Source organism: Mixophyes fleayi, chromosome 1, assembly GCF_038048845.1.
Source record: "Mixophyes fleayi isolate aMixFle1 chromosome 1, aMixFle1.hap1, whole genome shotgun sequence".
Classification (NCBI taxonomy): domain Eukaryota; kingdom Metazoa; phylum Chordata; class Amphibia; order Anura; family Limnodynastidae; genus Mixophyes; species Mixophyes fleayi.
This window is the reverse complement of record NC_134402.1, coordinates 254,756,454-254,779,491: the sequence shown is the minus strand read 5'-3', so window position 1 is coordinate 254,779,491 and position 23,038 is coordinate 254,756,454. Positions and strand designations below refer to the sequence as shown.

At 36.8% G+C, this 23,038-nt stretch overlaps 1 protein-coding gene and 1 long non-coding RNA gene across 4 annotated transcripts in view; one reads left to right on the top strand and one right to left on the bottom strand.

The window, feature by feature from the left end:
• NFIB (nuclear factor I B) overlaps positions 1 to 23,038 on the top strand; it is a 350,292-nt gene that overhangs the window by 107,242 nt on the left and 220,012 nt on the right. The window lies entirely within an intron of this gene.
• LOC142107784 (uncharacterized) lies at positions 17 to 22,380 on the bottom strand. The gene is made up of 3 exons (XR_012680015.1): positions 22,275 to 22,380; positions 1,964 to 2,058; positions 17 to 510 (listed from the first exon to the last, which is right to left on the bottom strand). It is a non-coding gene; the product is annotated as an uncharacterized LOC142107784 (long non-coding RNA).

The following is a 23,038-nucleotide window of genomic DNA, read 5'->3' as shown; positions in this document are numbered from 1 at the left end:
AAATTATATCACACTGTTGAAATTTAACATTTCTCACTCTTTTATTTCCTATAGTCAATTTTACATATGTTTTTTACATTCTCGTTTTGCCAGTTTAAAAAATAAAAAAGTGGTTTCTGTGTGATGCCTCTACTTAGCACAAATTGGTTGTAAACTGTCAATACAACAATGCGGAAATACTTTAATTCCACACCAAAATCTACAGCAATTAAAATAATATAGTCTTGGCATGCATGTAATACCTTTAGCTGCAGTGTTTTAGTTAGAATAAATGTGTCTCAGCATAATCCTTCGCTTTACTATTTGAAACGTGAGTAAATTTTAATCAACCGCCTATCCAGCCCATCTCTTTTTATTAGCCAAATAAAAGCAAACTGTCTTCAAACTGTAGGCAGTGTTCAGCACATTCACAATTATCAACCCTCTTTCAAACTTCTTTGTGGAGTTATTGGCTTGGTCCTCCTGGGCAGACAAATTAACAACCTCTGACAACAGGCAGCTGAAAAATAACTTAGATGGGAGAAAATATGGAGAAAAATTAGGTTTCCGTTATGCAAATTTCAAACCACTTTTCATCTTATTTCATCATGACACATTATAAACTATTTTAGACCATTCTTCAAATGTGATTATATCAGGATACACTTCAGCAGGGGTACATTTCTGAAATTATATAGATTTAGGTATTTTGTTTTAAGATAAATACCTACTTGGTAAACCTGACTTTGAATGGCCTTTTGACCAATTTATTTTTTTTGTAAACTAGTGCCGAAACCCTTCCACCCCTGAAAATCACTCTTGATTTTTGTGTATAAATTTTAGCAGTATAGAAAAAATCAAATCTAAATAGGAAAGAAAAAAAATACAATTGTGTTGACTACATGCTGAAAGTCATAGATAAGTTGTATGTCATGTTTTTTGTGCTAAAAGTGTGCTCCTGGCCTTTGGCTTTTATTAGGGAAACATATGGAGATATGACTTAAAGAGATGAGATTACATTACATTATTATTATTATTATCTTTTATTTATAAGGCGCCACAAAGGGTCCGCAGCGCCGTACATTACATATACAGAAAACAGAACCAAGACACAACATGAAACATTACTTACACAAAGTCAATAACATATACAATAACATATAATAATATTTTATTTTGTACTAACCAATCTTGTTACATTTCTGTTTGTGCTGTTTATAGCTACATCCTAAATCCTAAAAGACATTCCCAGTTGGAATATTTGGACAATGTCCTTTAAGGTTGGAATGTACTACGTTTTGGTTGCTGTAAAAAACATTTAAGTTATGCATTCATGACACTTTATCTGTTTCAATGCGAAATAACAATCAGGAAAATATTCCATGATTGAAAATTGTATAGGCAATTGAATAAATAATCCATGCACAAATATTTAAAATATGCCTTCATTGTATATATTTTGAGGCTATATTTGGATTTAAAAATAACAATTGACAGGGACAAAGTATTCACTGCTTTGTGATCTGCTCTATAATTTATTTTTGTAGATGGTTCGGACTGCTAAAATATAATTTAGAAACATAAGTACTATAAGTATGGTATATTTACATAACAATCGACATAGTAATATTGACTGCAAAACATAACACAAATGTAGTAAATTAATTTAATGAGTAATATAAAAAATGTAATTTGATGACATAAATGAAAAAAAACATTTTTTTGTCTATAGTATTATGACCACGTTATGACTAAATAAACAATATATAAAACGTGAGTTCAAATGTTCAGCTGTAAAAAGAGCTACAGTTCTTGCTGTCTTTGGTATTATTAAATGTCATACTCTTTAGAACATTGTGAATACGTGTTTGTGTTTTAATTTGCCTATTTAAGTTTTGATCATAGAGTACAAGCTTTTGAGACAAATTACCTTTCTAGAAAATCCACAGTTTATGATTGGTGAGATCACCATTGCTAAACTGACCTTAGGATCTTCATCCTGTCCAAGCAGTTATGAAAATAAAACAGCCTTTTTTACACCCGATTGAACAGGATGGAGGCAGATTTATAAACGACATGCTGGTAAAAGATATGTACTTTAGTATGTCATCTCCGACATTTCAAAAAGCTTTCCTAAGAAAGCATCATTTAGACCGTTAACAAGCAAATTACAATCTTTATTTAAATTAACAATTATTATTAACATATAGCATACAGCAGCTTATTGATAACTACAACATGAATTCATTTACTCCATGGGATTTAATGGGCACACATATTCTTCTCATGTATACAGTTGATATTGTTTGTTGATGTAAATTTCACTCTTATCTATTTATAATAATGACTTTAAAGTAAATGGGACAAAAGGCACTAGCAGGGTAAAAGGAACAAATAGCCATGTTGATATTAACAGTGGTGATTCAAGGTTGGTTTTGGTTGAGCAAGGTAACCTTTCTTAAATTAATATTTCAATTGTTTTTATGATTTTATTTTACCAATCCCAAGATTGTTATTGTGCTGCTAACAGAGCATTTGTATTACGAAATGGATCCATTATTTAAACAAAAACATTTTATTTTTTCATTTTTTTGGGACTATTGAACTCCTGATTTTTTCTTATCAAGAGATACAATGGAGCCTAATGCAGTGGTGGGAAACATTGTATTTTTCAGCACTCTTAGGAGTGTCTGTAGAAGCAACAGATCACATTATGAGATCAGATTACTAACATAACATGCTAGCCTGTGGCTAGCTAGGCAAGCTGGTGAGAACACGTCACCACTCAATCACAGATTAACCTGCTGCATAGATTGTGGTAATACACCGAGCTTGTACTGTAACATATGAGTGTTAGGTTGGGCACACACTACAATAAAATTCTCCCGATGCGATATCGTTAATGATTTTACAAACAGCTGAAAGACCCGATCAGCATGCCCATTCATGTGTACACACTATACACATTTTACAAGATTTACCTTCCAATCTGTGCTCTTCGGCTGAAAAGATTGTGACTCTGCAAACTCTATAGCAGACTTGTCAAACTTGCGGCACAAATGTATATTTTTTACGGCCCAGCATTACTATGGAAAACAAGTGGAATGCGGCCCGCGTTTTATTTTATTCAGTTAAATTACTCAAAAATTCACTGAATACGACAGAACAATTTTGCATGTGAGTTTAGTCAACCTTCCCGCTTTCCCGCTCGTCTTCCCCCGCCCACACTGTATGTTGTCTCATTCTGTCAGAACAGTACACTTTCTTGTGCTCAAAACATTGTCATTGATTGCTTGGTAAGTTGGTGTCCAGGTACACTTATATGACAGTTTGTTGATTGTTTATCAAATGTATTACCCATTTGTGCTGACAATGGTTATTTATTTCTTTTTAGTTTTCTTGCGGCTTAGGCTAGGTGTACACTGAAGCGTTTTCGTCCAATAATCGGTCAAATCAGCCGACATACGTCTGTTCGGTCGGGTTAGTGTGTATAGTGACACGATGGTCTAAAGTCATGTCAAACTGTCCATTGTCAGTTCATTTGCTTGGTTGTACTGTTTAATATTTTCCAACCAATCACCGACTGATCATATAGTGTGTATGCACTCGTGCTCACGGTCTCCATAGAGTTTACAGAGTCGGGATCTTTTCAGCCGATGCTAGCAATGAATGTCCCAGTGAATAAATGTAGAGAGTGCTGTAGAAGGAATAATTAATTTGTTCATTCTGAGACCGCATGTTTTGTTTCAGAGTCATAGAAGCTAACGAAATTCCTTAGCACATGTGGATAGCTGTAACAAGGTGGTTTTAATAAGTGTCACAATGGGACAATAATGAATGAATGAATGAATATTGTGCTTTTATTCTCTGAAGACTAGAGGACCAGATGAAAGACCAGATGAAGAGCACAGAACTGAAGGTAAATCGTGTCAGTGTGTATGCATGAATCGTCAGACTGATCGGACCTTCAGTTGTAGGTACAATCGTTTGAGATAACACGTTGGTCGAAAATTTCTTCAGTGTGTACCTAGCCTCACACAATCCTATACTTAGATTATTTGGCCCAATTGGGATCTTGAGTTTCATATGCCTGCTCTATGGAGATCTACCTACACTGCTGGTTGTGGGTGCATACACATTGCATTGGAATGACATAATTATATCGTTTAACTAGATTTTTAGTCTGTTTATAAAATCAAATCAAAAGATAGGATGTGTTTTGAAACGATAATCGTTGATCATTGGATTGTGCACACTAATGTGATACCGGGCCGAATGGTCGTTTATTGTATGTACCCAGCCTAACTATGAAGATTACCAAAAAGAGAATAATTTCTAAATGAGCTAGGCTGGGATGTTACGTCTTTGAAGGCCATAAATTGCTCACCAATGTCTTCGCTCACTCAGCATGCACCATAATTTCAGATTTTCTAAATTACATTAGTACAATGGTCTCAATATTTTCCAGTTAATTCTATGTTGTAACTAATTTCTATCACCATTTTATTCCCTGTAATTTTCAGTTCCTTATAGCAGATGTGTCATACTAAGGGCTTTTAGACACAGATGTTTTATGCTCCACCCATAGTATGGGAAAAACGTGCTAAAGTTGGCTATAGTAAGGATCATGTATTCTTGTGTTAAACATAACCACTGTTTTTCTTCAAATCAATGATGGACTGTAAATGCTGCTGTTACTATTTTATGGGGTTTGTCGTCCATTATTCATTTGGGTGAAAATACCCAAGCAGTGTATATGCATATTACATTCCGGCATTTGGGATGCCTCATGCTCACTTCAACCCCTGTTAGATCTTCATTGACCGTACAGCACAATGTACCATAGCCAGGGCTTAGACCACTTGTTTGTATGAGCCCTGACACTCTTTCAATGATTCATAAAACCAAGTGAAGGTGAAATACTCCTTCCCCCATTAAGTTCTAATACTATAATTATCACTATCATTATCCTCTGATTTTATACATTTCCTTGTATTAGCTTCATTATGTATTTTGTTACTACTGTACTGTTTTAATATCACTACTATTACTATGGTGTTGATTTGTAGCCAACTAAAAAGTAAAGTCTACAAAGTAGTAATTCCAGAGAGCAAGAAATAAAATAAAAGAGCCAATGTTTCCACCCAGCAATTAAACAATAGATCAGTATAGAAATAAATAGAATTAAGAACTAGATGTGTCACATTTTTCCTCTTCATTTTATTTTGCAAGCTTATTACTTTATTTATTTTATTTATTTATTTACTTTATTTATGTTATTTTGCAAGCTTCCTCTTAAGTGTTGAAACCACTCGAAGTAGTCACCTGTGAAGAGAGTGCAGACACTGTTAGCTTGAGTCAAGTGATTCCCCTAATTAGACTTTTTGAAAAGCAGCAAGAGAAATTGAAGGAGGAAATGAAACAAAGCAATTCCGCTAATTATGTTGGACTTGTAGATTAAGTACTTTATTCGCTTCGTCAGGATCCAAGACTTATCAACATCTTGAAATCGGATCATTACATTTTGGCAACTATGCTAGATCCTAGGTTTAAGAGCTATGTCTTTTCTTTCTTTCCAACTGACCCAGATCTCAAGAGATGCAATGAGCTTTTGGTCAGCAAGCTGACAGCTCAAGTGGTACATGACAAAATTACGTCTCCTCCTTCAGTTTCTCTGGAAATTGCTGCTAGGAAAAAACTTAGCTTTCCCAAGACACCCAGTTGTGATGCAGATGAGTCTGCACAACATTTTGACATTTGGTATGGTCTAAAAGAATTGCCCAAAAATTGTGACAGCTCTTCTGTAAAATGAACTACAAATTCCATAAAGAAGACCATTACCGGCAATTACATCAAAGTACACAGACTTCTGTAATGGTGGATTCCAGCGGGGATGAATTAGTATTGTTTGAGGATGATGTACACACTGATGAGGGTGAATATTATGACAGTGTATATTGCAGGTGCTGAGATCTAGCTTAGAGAAGGGAGCTAGCTGATGCTGGTATGCTTGGTAATATTTCGTGTAGAATGGCATGTTGGCAATTTTATGTTTTTCTACAGTAAACTTTCACCTTTATTAGAGAGGTGTTATTTATTTACAAAGGTACAAGCTTTTTATTTACACTTTTGTTTCCCTTACTTAAAACCACTATGCACTTGATCATAGACTTTAGCACGTGAGGTAGACGGATTAGTATTATCATGGCTGAGATTGGAGAGTGATAAGAATAATGCCAGCCCTACTATTTCTGTATAAGCTATGGCACAGTAGAATGTCACTGGAGACTTTTAAGAACACTGACAGCCCTATTATTGCAATTTCTGTTTCAGCACTGAAACCTGCCACCTCTCCTGTTTCTGAGTGAGCTATGGTATAGTAAAATGTAACTGCAGATTTAGACCAAGACTGCCAGCCCTATTATTTCTATATCAGCAATGACAATTAGCAATGAAGCAATGGAGCTCCTCTCTTTGTGTTTTACCTATATAACACAGTACAATGTGACTGCAGATTTAGAAGACCAAGCCTGCCAGACCTATTATTTGTATTTCAGCAATGACAATTAGCAATGGAGCAATGGAGCTCTCCTGAATGTCACTGGAGACTTTGAAGAACACTGCTACCCCTCCTCTTTCTATTCTACCTATGACGCTGCCCAACTGCTCTACAGACTGCCAAAAACTGTGCTACCCCTTTTGTGTCACTCTGTGAAATGACGCTGGATCGCCATGGAGGGCGGTACTTGTTGAATCCAAAACTTGTGAGGCCCGAGATCCAACGATGTAACAATGACATTTTGCCTTGTTTTCAATTCTGAGGGCTCTTGAAAGTACCGGATCTGCTAAGTTTGGGTGTGTTCGGTTCTTGGAAAACCGAGCCTGAGCATCTCTAATAGTTTTTGATGCTAATACCTTGTTTTTATTAATATGTTTTGCCGATACTCTCCTTGGCAGGGATTTATTAAACCACAGTTACAATGTAGTTTTCAAACAGCTGAACATGAGATGCAGTTTAAAAACTAAAGCTTGGTTGTTTAAGTTAAAAAGCGTTTGTAAGAATAAACGTTTTTCTCTTAGTTATGCCACTGATTGTCCTGAATAGGTTACAAGCACCCCAGGAGTGCCCCATGTTGACAGTGGACTTTAAATAGATTGCAAAGCTGTTTGGATGGACTCAGCAGAAATATATAAATAAATGTATAAAATATATATATATATATAACAATTTTGTGCAAAAGTTTTAGGCAGGTGTGGAAAAATGCTGCAAAGTAAGAATGCTTTAAAAAATGTAAGTGTTAATAGTTTATTTTTATCAGTTAACAGAATTCAAAGTGAATGAAGAGAAGAGAAATCTAAATCAAATCAATATTTGGTCTTATAACTCTATTCAATTCCGTTCCCGATTCGCGGGATCGCGCCGGAACGGCCGCGAACGTAATCCGCGGTACCGCAATAACGTGAATTTTCGTTCGCAGCTGCGTACGAAAATCGGCGTTATTGCGATACCCTATTACCGGCAGTAGTGCGCATTTTCCGCGGTAACGCGCGTTACCGTGGATCGGATCGGAATTGAATATGCCCCTTTGCCTTCAAAGCAGCATCAATTCGGCTAGGTAAACTTGCACAAGGTCAGGGATTTTGTAGGATTATAGTCAGGTGTGGGATTAACCAATTATACCAAGCAGGTGATAATCATCATCATTTTCATATGCAGGTTGAAACACAGTCATTAACTGAAACAGAAACAGTTGTGTAAGAGGCTTAAAACTGGGTGAGGAACAGCCAAACTCTGCTGCAAAGGTGAGGTTGTGGGAGACAGTTTCATGTCACAGGTCATACACTATGGCAAGACTGAACACAGCAACAAGACACAAGGTAGTTATACTGCATCAGGTAGGTCTCTCCCAGGCAAAGGTTTCAAAGCAGCCTGGGGTTTCAAGATGTGCTCTTCAAGCTCTTTTGAAGAAGCAGAAAAAACAGGCAACATTGAGGGCTGTAGACGCAGTGGCCGGCCAAGGAAACTTCAGATGAAACACACATCATGCTTCTCTTCGAAATCAGAAGATGTTCAGCAGCACCATCAGCTCAAAATTTAAAATTGGAAAACAACAGTGGGACCCAGGTACACCCATCTACTGTTCGGAGAAGTCTTGCCAGAAGTGGTCATCATGGATGAAATACGGCAAAAGCAATACCTTCGACGTGGAAACAAGGCTAAGCGACTCAACTATGCACAAAAACATAGGATCTGGGGTGCAGTAGAATAGCAGCAGGTGCTCTGGACTGATGAGTCAAAATTTTAAATATTTGGCTGTAACAGATGACAGTTTGTTCACCGATGGACTGGCAGGCAACAGGGAAGCATGGTGGAGGTTCCTTGCAAGTTTGGGGCTGCATTTCAGCAAATGGAGTTGTAGATTTGGTTAGGATTAATGGTGTCCTCAATGCTGAGAAATACAGGCAGGTACTTATCTATCATGTAATACCATTGGGGAGGCGTCTGATTGGTTTCAACTTTATTCTGCAGCAGGACATCGACCCTAAACATACAGCCAATGTCATTAAGAACTATCTTCATCTTAAAGAAGAACAATGAGTCCTGAAAGTAATGATATGGCCCCCACAGAGCGCTGATCATCGAGTCTGTCTGGGATTACATGAAGAAACAGAAGAATTTGAACAAGCCGACATCCACAGAAGATCTGTGGTTAGTTCTCCAAAATATTTTGAACAACCTGCCTGCCGAGTTCCTTCAAAAACTGTGCGCACGTGTACCTAGAAGAATTAATGCTATTTTGAAGGCAAAGGGTGGTCACACCAAACAATGATTTGATTTAGCCTTCCCTTATATTCATTCCCTTTGCATTTTGTTAATTCATAAAAATGTAACTATTAACACTATTATTTTTGAAAGCATTCTTACTTTGCAGCCTTTTTCCCACCTTTTTAGAAGTGGTGGTATGGAAATTTAGAAGTGGCGGTATGAAAAAGTAATAGGAATGTAAGTGAATAAAATTTGCTAGATTTACAATGAAAGCAGTAGGAAAAGTAGCGTTGTGACATACCACCATACACCGCCCCGCCCCCCAATATTACAAGATGGAAAAATCTATTATGATAAGACAAACAATATGGAAAATTATGTGAGTCAATGATGCACAAGGGCTCAAGTAAGAATTTTTCATGAGACCATATCAGTTTTGGCCAACTGACAGATCAAAACAGAGATGGGCACATTTATTTAATTAATTTACTAGTTTAGCTATCTCTTCCATCTCAAGTGTTGCCATTTCCATCCTACCGGCAATGACATGATATCCATTAATTGGAGGATTCCGGTTGAGCTGTCATTCTAGTAGTTTAAATTGAAATACAGTTCATCTTTGGGGTGAAATAGTAATAAAAGTAATTCATTTTTTGTTTTTAGTGCAATAATCTAGATTAATCATATTCAATGCTTTAAATCTACAAATATGCTTTTATGTGGGATTGATAGGTACACTTTAAAGGCTTTATTTATCAGCAACACCTTATTGTTTTACCTTCAATGTTATATCATCATTATAGTTTACAGAAACAGACAGATTTCATAAATCTGTCAGCCATTTGTGAGGCAAACCTTAGATGGAATATCTACATAAAATCTAGATTTGTTTTAAGTGTCTATGATATTTGTTCTCTTGTTGTGTTAAATCTCTACTAAATAATACAGTTAGTACATTTACAATGGATCTGGGTTTTTATTCCATTATGTGTGGCTGTAGAATGTCTGATAAGATTTGGTTGAGTAAACAGCATTTGCTGAGCCCTCTGCTCCAGTTCACGGGCTGCTACAACCCAGGGCTGCTAGATAAAACAGAAGTGAAATAGTAGGTAAGGGATATATCAGCAAAAGTGTAGCTATTGTCCAAGAATTAGCTTTGCATCATTTGCTAGGAAAGTAACCATTGTTTCTAGGCCACTGGAAAAAAAAATAGTAATTTTAATGAACATTTGGGAAATGAAAGGCATTCTGCCACATTATTACTTATGCAGTATTTCTTGCGTGATTATGTGAGCATTAGAGTGGGAGCTGCAGCTCACGGCTGTCCAATAACTTGCGCATCCTGACATTATCACCATACGGTTAATCATTATTTACTTGTAAATGGTTAGATACAGATAACTTATTTTAAAATCTTATGAAAGGTCACTTACAGTGAATTTAGATGAACAAACAATGTAAAAAAAAATATGCCTAATAGTTGTAAGAGATACTTACAGAAAAGCAGCACATCAATGTGCTATATTTACTTAACAATAATGGGCACACATTTTTATTTGGCTTTATTTGGTGTTGTCAGAAGGCATGGAATCAGAGCCCAATATTATGCAATGGTGCGCAATAATAAAAAATCAAAGGGAATTGCTTATTAAATGTGTCTTACCCCACAGCTAGACTTATCTGAGCCTGAGTCATTAAGGAGAGCAAAGCATAAAAAAGGAGTAACTTTGCACCTGGGCAAAACCATGTTGCATTGGAGGGGGAGGTACATTTAAAATGTGGGGACAGATTTATAGTTTGGGTAGGGCATGTCCTAGATTTAAATTTCAGTGTAAAAATAAAGCTATCAAGTATTTGTGTGCTACATGAAAAAACAGCCAGTATTTACCCTATGTGCAAAATAATAAACTAAAATGCACCCCTTACATTGTAACATTGTTTGTCCCGCAGAGCATTTGCTCCTTTTTTTTACCTTACTTTCCTTAATGACTCAGGCCTATCTGTGTTCACATACAATGGCCCAATAAGATTATGAAAAATGTAAAAAAAACACAATTTTTGTGTTATTTTCTGTCATATTTGGGCGTTTAGGTGCAATACACCAAGCTGGGGGAAATAACATCTTTACTGAATCACTACTTAAACCTCACTTACTGACATTATCCAAAACATGCTGTAGAAAAGGTGTAAGTTATAAGTTAGGGTGGGGTCACTTATAAACACTACAGATTGAGCGATCTTGTTTTCAACCACTTTAGTACAACCAAAATGCTTGTTGAAAAATGACTAGTTATGATAGTTTTAGTGCTAATTGAACCACTTTTATTATTGTTTATATAAATGAATCACAACCCCAGAAAAACCAAATGAATAACTGCAGCTATGAACATTTCCTTTACTGTAACACACTGCAGAGATACATTATTTGGGAGTAAAGCTGGGTACACACTACACAGTTTTCAACCAATAATCGGCTAAATCAGCCGACATACTACCGCTCGTTCAAAAGTCGGGTCAGTGTGTACAGTGACACGATGGTCGAATGTCTGCTCAAATGGACGATTGTCGCCTCATTTGGTTGGTCGTACCGTTTAATATTTTCGTTCCAAACTCATTTCCACTGTGTAGTGTGTATAAACTGCCGACCGATCCACAACAGTGAGTATGAAAATACAGTCATTGCTCACAACAACATGGCTGTAAAAAATCGCTAATGTGAGGTCCGCTCTTCCCTTTCTCGTCCTAAACATAGCTAGTGTGTATGCAGTCCATGGACCGAGCGATCGGAACATCGATCGCATGTAAAATCGCTCGGCATAAAAAGTTGTTCGAAATTTCTGTAGTGTGTACCCAGCTTAAGTTGAATAGCTGTCAATACAAGTTAAACCAATGTCATCCTTGTGTTATTCAGTGAGATTTATTATTTAAAATATCTTGATTTTTATTTTGAACTGAGAATAGGCTCTACTGAGTGATAGAAGAAGTGGAGAGATTTGAACCCAATTAAGCTAAGTGAATATCGCCCATCAACTTGTTAAAGCAGACCTTTCATACAGCTGTAACTTTATGCTGTGGGCAGTATTAAATAGTAAAGAATTTGGAAAATAAAGGGAAGCAGTGGGACCACAAAAAGAGCCTTGGAGGTACGCCAGCTGGATAACCTTCTTTTAAGGTTTCTCTGCTCCAAATTATGGCCGAATGCAGTAACATAAAATATGTAATAATACGTAGAAAGATACATTCTACCACATGTGTGTTTGCATGTATTTAAGTTCTTCTCCTATTATTTTCCCCAGCACTAGAATTATGAGATCCCTAAGTTAAAACCTTAAGGGTCTGATTCATTAAGGATCTTAACTTAAGAAACTTCTTATTTAAGTCTCCTGGACAAAACCATGTTACAATGCAAGGGGTGCAAATTACTATTCTGTTTTGCACATAAGTTAAATACTGACTGTTTTTTCATGTAGCACACAAATACTTGATAGCTTATTTGTACAATGATTTACTAATTTGCACCCCTTGCATTGTAACATGGTTTTGTCCAGGAGACTGAAATAAGAAGTTTCTTAAGTTAAGATCCTTAATGAATCATGCCCTAAATTCTTAGAAATCAGATAAAAGCTATAATGAGATTTAGAGTATTGAAGTATGATACTGTCCTACTTTATCATTGCTCATACATGTGACGGCACTATATACCCTTCATTACAGATCTAGTGATATTATTAGAGGTGTCGCTCCACTTGTCAGATTGCTCTAAAAAGGACACCAAGAACCACAGCCTCTCATATATCGTTTTAAACCTTCAGAATCTTTTGAATGTCTTGTCCCACTCCCTACACTAGTAAAAGAATAAAAAGTTGCTAAAGTTTGAATCTATTTTTACTGATAATTGAATAAAAAGTAACTGACAACTATCAGAACTCAATGTGTAAGAAGCATCTACAAGAGAACGGGGACGAGTTTAAATAAGGAGTTTGCAGCCCTATATAATCTTCAAATTGTTGACGTAATATTACTGTAAATAAGGGTTTAATTTTCTCTGCTTATGATTTTTTTTTCTTACTCGTGGTTAAAGATAGAATTTGTCTGTTTAAAATTTGCCTTTTGCAAAACAAGAGAATAAAAATATATAGTTTAAAATAAATCTTACAACGCTTTGTAGGTTGTGATTTTTCTTTTTCCACTTGAATAAATCTGGTACTCATTACTTTACTAGTTTTATAGAAGCAAAGCCATGGTAAATGAATGTTTTTATATAAAGGAACAAACCCCGCATTTACCATAAAGAAACATCCTATGTTTTGTCAGGTCCAATGTAAACTTCATTACTCCTTGCTAAGTGGCCAAAAAACCTTCTGAAATAATTATTACTGCCTGCACGAAAACAGTGTGGTAGAGGGAGAGCAGATTACAGCAGCATTTTGATTTGGACGGCAAAATTAACAAACGTCAGTAATGGTTGATGAGGAAGTCTATTGCACCCACATTTCTTATATCAGTTCTGCGGTCAAGCACATCAATCCTTCATTCTGATAAATCTGGAATATGAGCACCATATGTGAAAACAATTATGTCGGATTCTGGTTCACAGACTATGTACAGTCTTTGTGAAAGTGACTATAGATAAAGGGCCTCATTTAGAGTCAGACGCAAGTCCTTTTGTTTAGCGCAAAAAGCACTTTTGGCCAAAGATCCATCTCAGATTGCACTACGACTGAGACGGATCTCCCCGTTGCACCTCTCTGCTCTTAGAGAGGTGGAACAGGGGGAGGTAGTGGGCGAGCCTACCAAAGTAAAGGCGTGTTCACGCACTCTACATGCTATTTTGAGTTGAAAGCAAGCGCAAATAGGTCTCTAGGAGACATATGTTTTGCGGGTACTTTCAGCCGGTGCAAGAGACCTTGATTAAAAACAAAGTAAAAAATAATTAAATTTTAAAATAAAGATGTGCACCCCCTCCCAAATAGCATAGCCAACTCTTGTGCTGTTTGGGGGAGGAGACAATTTTTATTTCTTTCTTTACTTTTTTTTATTATTATTTAACTATCTGCACTTGCACACCGGCCCATAAGGCAGATAAAGAGTTGTGTTTGTGTAATTTTCACAGTATTGTAACGCGCACATATCTAAAGATCCGTGCCATTCAAAATACTGTGTAAATTACGAGATGCCATTTACACTTACGATTTCAGCGTAAATTGTGTCCGACTTTAAATGAGGCCCAAAGTCTACAGAATTCTGAATGCCATGGGACTTTCATGGGAATGCTCTAAATGGGCCTCATTTACAGACAGGACAAACCATGTTGTGATGCAAGGGGTGCAAATGCAATTTTCTTTGCATGCAAAAAAATATGCTTTTGCATGTAACATACAAATGTAACATCTTTATTTTAACACTATGATTTAGAGTTTATCTAGGACACGTACTCATTTTAAAATTGACCCTAGTCTCTCTCTCTCTTTCTGTGTGTGTATATTAGGGAATTTAGACTGTAAGCTCCAATGGGGCAGGGACTGATATGAGTGAGTTCTCTGTACAGTGCTGCGGAATCAGTGGCGCTATATAAATAAATAAATGGTGATGATGATGATGATGCTCATCCCAATTACAAATCCGTACACATATTTTAAATTTGACCCTTTGCAGCACAACATGGTTTTGCAAAGGTGCAAGATTGCACCGTCCAGCTGACTGTGCACATAACTGTAAATGACGGTCACTGTTACTAATGTGATTCTATTAATACATCTCTGAAGTATGTTGGCCCTTTTATCTGTAGATCTCGGCCATTGTGCCTGGCAACTATAGGCAGGACATGGCTTGTGTTAGTTTCAATAGCTTATCTTTATTACCACTGCCTAAAGCTAGAAACCAGGCATAGCTCTTTGCTTAAACAGGCATATGTTTCTGGCTATAATATAATTAAATCTGCATCTCTATTAATTAGTCACTTCATCGAGGTTCTAGAACAAAGTCATGTATTGGGTTTCCATATATTTGTTATCTAAAAAAGGACCTGATAGAATGTGTACATTGATGGGAGGCATCTGATCTGTAGCTGCGTGTGTCCTTTTTAAATTCACACGTATTTAATCTCCTAACAGCTACATCTAGTATTGCTGGTAATGGTGTAGGAAATGAAATATCAAATACTTTGAAAGTCTAATTACTGACACCTAATATTCTACGTCTGCCTTTCAAAGCTCCAGGAACGTAAAGAGAGTTTAGAGTTTATGTCTCACAAGCTATAGTTTTCATAGAGGCGTTTTGCAAAGCAGTTACAGCAAAGTCTAAGAGAGGAGCTTAGTTCTCAGGGAATAAACCCTCACCATTCAGTCAGGACAGGATGTAGTAAAAGAACATATACAGACATAGACATGCAATTTAAATAATGTTCAAAATAAATTAAGTGCAATATTATATTGGTAGCATACCATAGCTTGATGTGTGTATCCTATAATACATTACAATTTAAGAGGCAGACAAAAAAAGAATAATGATAGTGTACATAAAGGTTTTCAAAAAGGCTGCATTAGACAGAAAATTTGGGTGGGATTTTATTTGGTGCATTTGATGGAAATCCCCTAGCCCCCTTCTCATTGACTTATCAGACCCTGCATACTCTTCTTTCTCTCCCAGTCCAGGTTTGGACACAGTGGTTGTCTATCAGAGAAGAGGTAAGTAGGAGTGCTGTGGTACTTGTATCAATAGAGTGAAGGTTGCACATGGGGAAATTGGCAGCTCTTGGCTTGGAGAACTCGGGCAAGTAATATGTCCATTTTGTAGCTGAAGACACCCATTGCATTTATAGGTTATTATGAAATGCAGTGGTGGCAGCTCATGATATGTCTTTTGTAGAACAGTGGTGTCTCCATGCTGATTGCTTGAGTAAAAAAATGTTGTGTGACTGCAGCTAAGGGTCAATGAAACCCAGTATTTACTGTATATAGGCATGTCAAGTGCTATAACAATGTAGGTGGTGCATCCAACAGTTTTGCTTACTCAGTCCTGAGTTGAGAGAAATATTCCAAAGTTTCATATATATAGTGATTCAAATGAAAATGTGGAATCCTTTATAAAAGCAGTTAGAGAAAACATTGGTTTAAGGACTTGATACACTTTCCTGTGCATAAGAATATTTCTGTGATAACCACAGACTTTATAAGTCATTTTGGTAGTTTTAGAGGAATTGACCTAAAAGTCTTATGTGTAGGCCCAAGCAATATTATCTTATGAGCTAATGAACACAGTGGTGTATTTGTTTGTATATCAGTTGAGTAGACCATATGGGTTCCTTGTTATCAGGCGGTTCAGACTAAAGTTGGCCTGAGCCAATTGTACTACTTTGCTCCAGCATCATGCAACAGAATCAGTGTACAATTTGGAGGAGATATGACTGTTTGGCCCTTAAAGTGAAGCAGCCATATCACTTGGCATGACTAGGACCTGTTAAAGTGGTCAGAAGATTACTGCACACACAAACTGATAGCAGTCATCTACAGTCATATTCCATCCCCATTTGTCAACATGTTCAATAATGATCCAGTTGAGTTTGATTGGTTTATTAACAGGTATTGCAAGCAATTTCATAGCACACAAGCTGTAATATCAACTGTGATATGTATAACTTTGGCCTACCACGTATATGGCCACAGATCTGGTCATTTGATTACAAAGTTGGGTTTAGAGATTGTAACTTAACATATATGGTCAACTAAATATGCTGTATCAGCACTGATGGTAGCCTTGTTGTCCATGTAAATCCCGTGTGTTAATGTGTGAGCTGCATGCTGCTGTATTGCATTGTAAGCCCTGGAGGGCACACAAGAGATACCAAGGTGCATTGACCCTTACAAGGTTGTGTATGTAAATTGTCATAGCACTGATGTCTATGAGCTATCCATACATTCTCCAGGACAGCATAGAAGACATATTGGTTAGCATTGCTGACTGGCAGAGCTGGGTATGTTTCCGAACAGGGCACTATCTGTGTGGAGTTTGTATGTTCTCCCCGTGTTTGCGTGGGTTTCCTCCATGTGCTCCAATTTCCTCCCACACTCCAAAAAAGCTAATTGGCTTCTGACAAAATTAACCCTAGTTTCAATTGTAGGGAATGTAGATTGTAAGCTCCACTGGAGAAGAGGGCGGATATTAATGCAAAGGTTTATTAATAAAGGTTTTCTTCTCCAGTCACCAATGCAGGACTAGCACCTCTGTGTGTTTGCTCTAGTGCAATGTTATATATTTACTTGTATGTCTTGTACATGTAAGTGTCGATCTAATAAATAAAGCCTGTGTTAATGTCCCTCCATGTCTGAAACAAGTCTCTGGCTAGTGTTCTGCATTGCAAAAAAAAATCGGGACAATGCCTACGTGAGACATTACTTTATCTGATCTTAACATTTAACAACATTCACAATGCACATGATATGAATAATTATGATGCAGGTGCTTACTTCGAACCAAATGAATGGCATTAATGATAAGGCATAGAAATATTAAATGCTCTCTGCCCGAAGATAATCATTGAAAAAGTGTCTACTGCTGTGTGTAGTTGTAGAGGCGATCTTTCCCAGGGACTCCCAGAGAGTATGTTCATTAGCATCTAAGGTCCAGCAAATGGCACTTTGAAAGACACCACTAAAATGAATTGGTAAACATATTGAACGCTGATATGTTAGACAGAGATTAATATGTCCTATTATAATGTGTGTCGCCTGGCATCAAATTAACAACACACATTCCTGGATTTTGTGGGATTATTCTGGAAAACATTCTGATAATTTTCTATTGTTGTCCTGCTAGAACAAACCCAATATTTTGCTTGTGCTGGGTGCTTTGAATTAGGCAGTGCATGCACTGGCAACTCTTAGTATCTAACAGCAGGTGGCATGGCTTTTTTTTTGTCCTGAGAAAGGAATTAGAGACTTGGGATGCAGCTGTCCCATATCTGGCTCTGCTCCTAAACCCCTCTCTGCTGCCATCAGAGTGGGGAACTGTCTCCCAGGAACACAATGTGGGTGCAGCCTCTTCCCTCACATTCCCTGGAGGACCCTGATCGCAGTAACCCTTTCGCTGTCCAAGTGCAGTGAAATTTAGCAGCCCCGTTGGATCTAACGCTGCTTTGAGTTCCTGTGGCTTTTTTTTTGTTAATATTTTTTTTTAGGTTTTAGCTCTTATCTCCAAGTGTGTTTTGATGTTTTTATTTAAAGTGTGTGTGTTGGGAGAAATGTGTCCACTACTTGTATTAACACATATGCACATAACAAACGAAAGAATCGTCTCACCGTCCGAGATTAACCCTTATGTCCCAATGATGCGCTATTACCTTGCAGACCGAGATTAAAGTGTCAGTGATACCAGGGACACCGGTAACACTTTGCACACGGAAGTGTACAGAAAGAAACTATACATCCTGTTTTATTATCAATCTTCCTATCCCTCATTATCACAATCGCTGGTAAAATGGAAATACCAATTATTTTAAAATCTAAACATGATTGTGTTGTGCACATTGTAGTAGCCCATTCATTATAATTTACGCACGGAGGGAGAAGGGTAGAGTGAATTGGCCAGAAAAATGGACTATATATGATATATTTACTGGAGAATTAGCTATATGGTTCATTTTCAATACCAGCTCGTATGCACGAAACTCAAATGCTTGCCATATACAACTATTCGATTTACTCTTTATTCATTTGATCCAGCGATCCTTTGTATTTCAAAGCAAAAACTTGCGACAAATTAGCATATCTATTTTAGCTCTTTTACTAGGACTATTATATTTCGTTCACCTTGGGTTATATTAAACATCGCTTTCATTTGCAAAATATTTCTGTTGCTTTATAGTATAACAAGATCGTGTATTTTGCTGTAAAAGAAAAACCTGCAAACCCTAATAATATTGCCTTAAATTGACAACGTGCTATTTATTGGTGAACTGAATATGTATCCGGTAATTAAATTGTCACATTGTACAGTACATCCAGGGTATGTGGGGTTCTCCACACGTGTTAATCCAGATTAAAGTCAGGGTGCACCTTTTCGTTATTGGAACAGGTAGCGTTTTCACACACTAGGTACATACGATGTGGACAGTGAATATTGCATATTGATACTGCATGAATATTGCAACTATAAGCATGTGACATTTTTTTGCAGTTATATATATATATATATATATATATATATATATATATATATATATATATATGTGTGTGTGTGTATAGATTAGTGGTGTATCCAGAACATATATGACACACACTAATAAAGAATACATACCACATATCAGGCAATGTGTGTGGTGAATATTTGTGAATGAGATAGCATAATGTCACATATATATTACACCATTGTACACCAGCTGGAGGTAACATTTACTCCACATAAGTACCTGTCAGCAAAGAATGAAAAATATCTGTGCTCTTTAATAAAATGATGGATCGAAATATACATTACGATTCCTATGAGAGGCGAATGGACATTTGCTAAAATGAATATCATGTGCAATAAATGTATACAAAGTAACCTGACCCCTCTGATGTAACTAGAGGATATGATTGAACTGGTTTATAAAACATGTAAAGGAAAATATGGCATGAGAATAGATAATGTGCAAACAATACCATATCCTGTTATGATTTGCAGGATTATTGCAGTGAAAGGACACTGTCCCAGATATCCTGCTCTAACAAAGTGTGGGGTTATGTCTTTCCATCCCGCATCTCTCCAGCACACGTGTTTTCCCATCACATTTCCTTCAGCATCTTACACTAATACACCGGTAACCAAATAAAGCAGGAGGTCAGGTATTACACTGCTGGGAATAAGGGGCTGAGCGCAGAGACCCCCGGCTCTCATCAACCTCTCGGACCTGCATCCAGCTGCATTTCCTTTATGAGAGACAAATCGCAGTGCTAATAACACTACTTCCATTCACATCCACAGTAATCGTATCATTGCAACGGGAGTTTTTATTTAAATGGAAAACGCTGAATAGCAGCTTATTGCTGTTTTCACTCCCGGCTCAATGACCATTAAACTTCTACATCCTTATATACTCTGCGCCTGATTGGGGATCGCTGTAAAATATAATAAAATAGTGCCCTCGCTTTATTGTGCTCAGCCCGTGAAAATATTGTTCTAAGCAATCGTGATAACAATTGTACAAGGAAATATAACATTAGACGCAGATGGTTGTTATCTTGAGTCTCTTACAAATATATAGGGTGTTGTAATATGGCATGTGCAAATAATTCTAGGATTCTTTAACAATATGGCTTATAACCAGAGAGGGACATATTGTATTGTGTGGAAATCAGTTATGCTTATTTATCACACTGAATGCAATTTATGATGTTTGCTGATTTTTTTGTTTTGTTTAGTTTTCTTTCATGGAATTGTGTAATTTGCATATAACAAATTTATTATACTTCACAATTATCTCTGCGCGATTTTTCGGTACATATTATGATGACATGAATGATGTATATTGAGTCTAAGGACTGAAACGTGTATGTATTAATATGTATCACCCTTTTCAATAGCATATTGAAAATATAGCAAGTTTTTGTTTACATATATATTTTTTTAATAATACTTGTTTTTAATATGGACTCTAGTACAATATATCATTTTGATCCTGAGCAAGGAATATTGGGTACATATTAGGGTTTATGACCAAATCCTTATGGTTACTTTCAGTCCGTCACTTGTTTTTTTAGAATCTCCATATTCAGCATTTGATCCTTAGAACCCAAACAATCAAATAATTGTTAAATTCAATAAAATGCTCTATCCATACAATAATTCCACGCATACTATATATTCAAGATTTCCCCTGTGTGATATAGCAGTGCTATAACTGACTTACAGTATACTGTATGGGAACTTATGAATAGTTTGTTTAGAAAGCATTCAGCTAGGCGGTTATAGATTGTGGCTTTCTTGGGAAAAACTGTAGAATACGACAATATAAAGTCACTGACCTAGGCAACATATAAGGAGACAATGCCCACCATGCAGTTGAAGTCACTAGATCCTTGTTACAGTGAGATATAAAAATTCTATTAATATAAGAGAGATAAGGGTGTATTTCTTTGGAAAAAAAAACGTTTTATTTGTCACAACAATTTCTGTTATATATGTTGTAATTGCTGCGCACAGCCAGTGAATCTGTGGACAATGGACCTTACTGGGGATGTGCTGACAAGACAAGTGTTTGTATGTATAAGCAATGCGTTAGCAGTGCATTGCCTACATAACCAATGTCTAGTCTCATGCATTTCCTGTACTGACTTGCGAGTATGATAACTAGATATTTACAACATAGTGTAGGAAACAGGCGTCTCAAGGGTCAACCTAGAGGCTATCCTGTGGTCAGTGTTTTTACTGGGTGTTAGGACCAATAATGACCCGAGCGGCTGACAGTCACTTCATGACTAAAACGTTCCATAATAATAATTTTCTGTAATGGGCCCTGCGATGTACAATTATTAGACTTTATTTTATACCAGTATAGTTCAGCTCAATGGCACATAGTTATATTTTTGTCTCTCTGTTTTATAAAACGATGCCACGGATTACCTTAATGCAGAAATACTAACATAATTAATACACTTTGCCTCTGACCCTCTCGTCACCGGTTATTATATAACTTATAAGTGACTTGGAAATAATCAGGGGCCTGGATTTATAATTCATACAATTGCTTTGGGATATATGATGTACAGCAGATATTTCCATTATGACAGAGAATCAGAAACTGACTTCGGGAAATAGTAGGAGTTCCACCTGCAATTTTGATTCAACAATATACATATTGTCTTTTTTTTTTATAACTACTTGCAATGTGACTCTTGTTGCCTCTTCCTGTGTTTCAGTCATCATTATTTGTTAAAGATATGTACACAAGCCACCTAAGTATTCTCTCTGGGTAGTTGGGAACTTACCTGTACAATTGTGAATGACACTTTAATGCAGATGCAGCACACATAATATACCTGTCCTAGACACCACCCTGTACACAGTGAGATTTTCTGCTATGGTTTATTATTACAGCAATATATCTCTAATATACTACTTTAGACAAATAAAGGGTTACATATAAACCCTCACATATAAGAGTAACTATTCTCCTAGCACAAAGATAAGGAAATATACCAGTCTGCAAATGAGATGAATTCATATGTTAAAATAAATTACCAAACACGCAGGAATTATATGAAATATGGTATAAACTTTATCAGTTATTAAGACTAATTACTTTTTTGCGCAACATCATCTGTTGCCCCTTTTGTCAGTAACAGTTAAATGCTGATGGTCTGTGTTCAGCTTGGCACTTATGTGATTAATACAGATACGCTGAACCCAACTTTTCCTCCTGTCATCTTTCAGTCTGCAATGTCCTTCCTCCATAACACAATTGAAGTTTTGCTATTGCACCAAAACACATATAAACCCTGCCTGGAACTCTTAAGAGATGGGAAGGGGATATGAGAAATATAAGTTACATTACCCAGCCTCTTCTCCCTAGAAGTGCCCGTTCAGAGTGGGGGAGACGAGCAAGTGGTTTTCCCTCCCCCTACAACTCTTCTTGTGGATAGCAAACTTCAAGCCCTTCGCTCCCCCTAACTCTGCAGCTATGTGTCCCCCGTGCCAAGAGCTCAGGAGAGCATTGCTGGCCAAGGATCCAGACTCTGCCTCCCCTTCCCCTGGCAGCAAAGGGTGGGCAGGGAGGAGAGCTTCCCCCACAGCTTTCACCCTCTGAAAAGAGCTCAACGTGCCGTCTGGCTCTTTTTCCCCCCACAGTTTCTAAAAAATCCTGATTTTAACACATCCTATATCAACCAGAGTTACTATTTGATCTATGTGCACCAGGCCTCGATTTTATTTCTATATAGCTCTACTATCATTCTATAGCAACGCTAAAACTGGGCCAGTATGACGGTCACCTTAGTTTACCATTCAAAAATACTCATTCTATCAGATAATGTTAATCCATTAAACAGAAATACAAAACAATCGTGCTCATCCCTATGACATATCCTATGTGTCAAAAATGTAGGACATTTTTTATTGTGTAAAATACTTATAATCACTAAGTAAAGCTTGAATCATTCCTCAAATGAATGCCTGTAACATTTTGTAATTCTCATAGAAATATATTATCTAATCTACAAACTTTTATGCATTGCACTGGCAATTGCCTTTGCATTGGAGAGGTATAAAAGGCCAGTACAGCAATAAAATTAGCCAAAACAGCCATCACATAATTACATT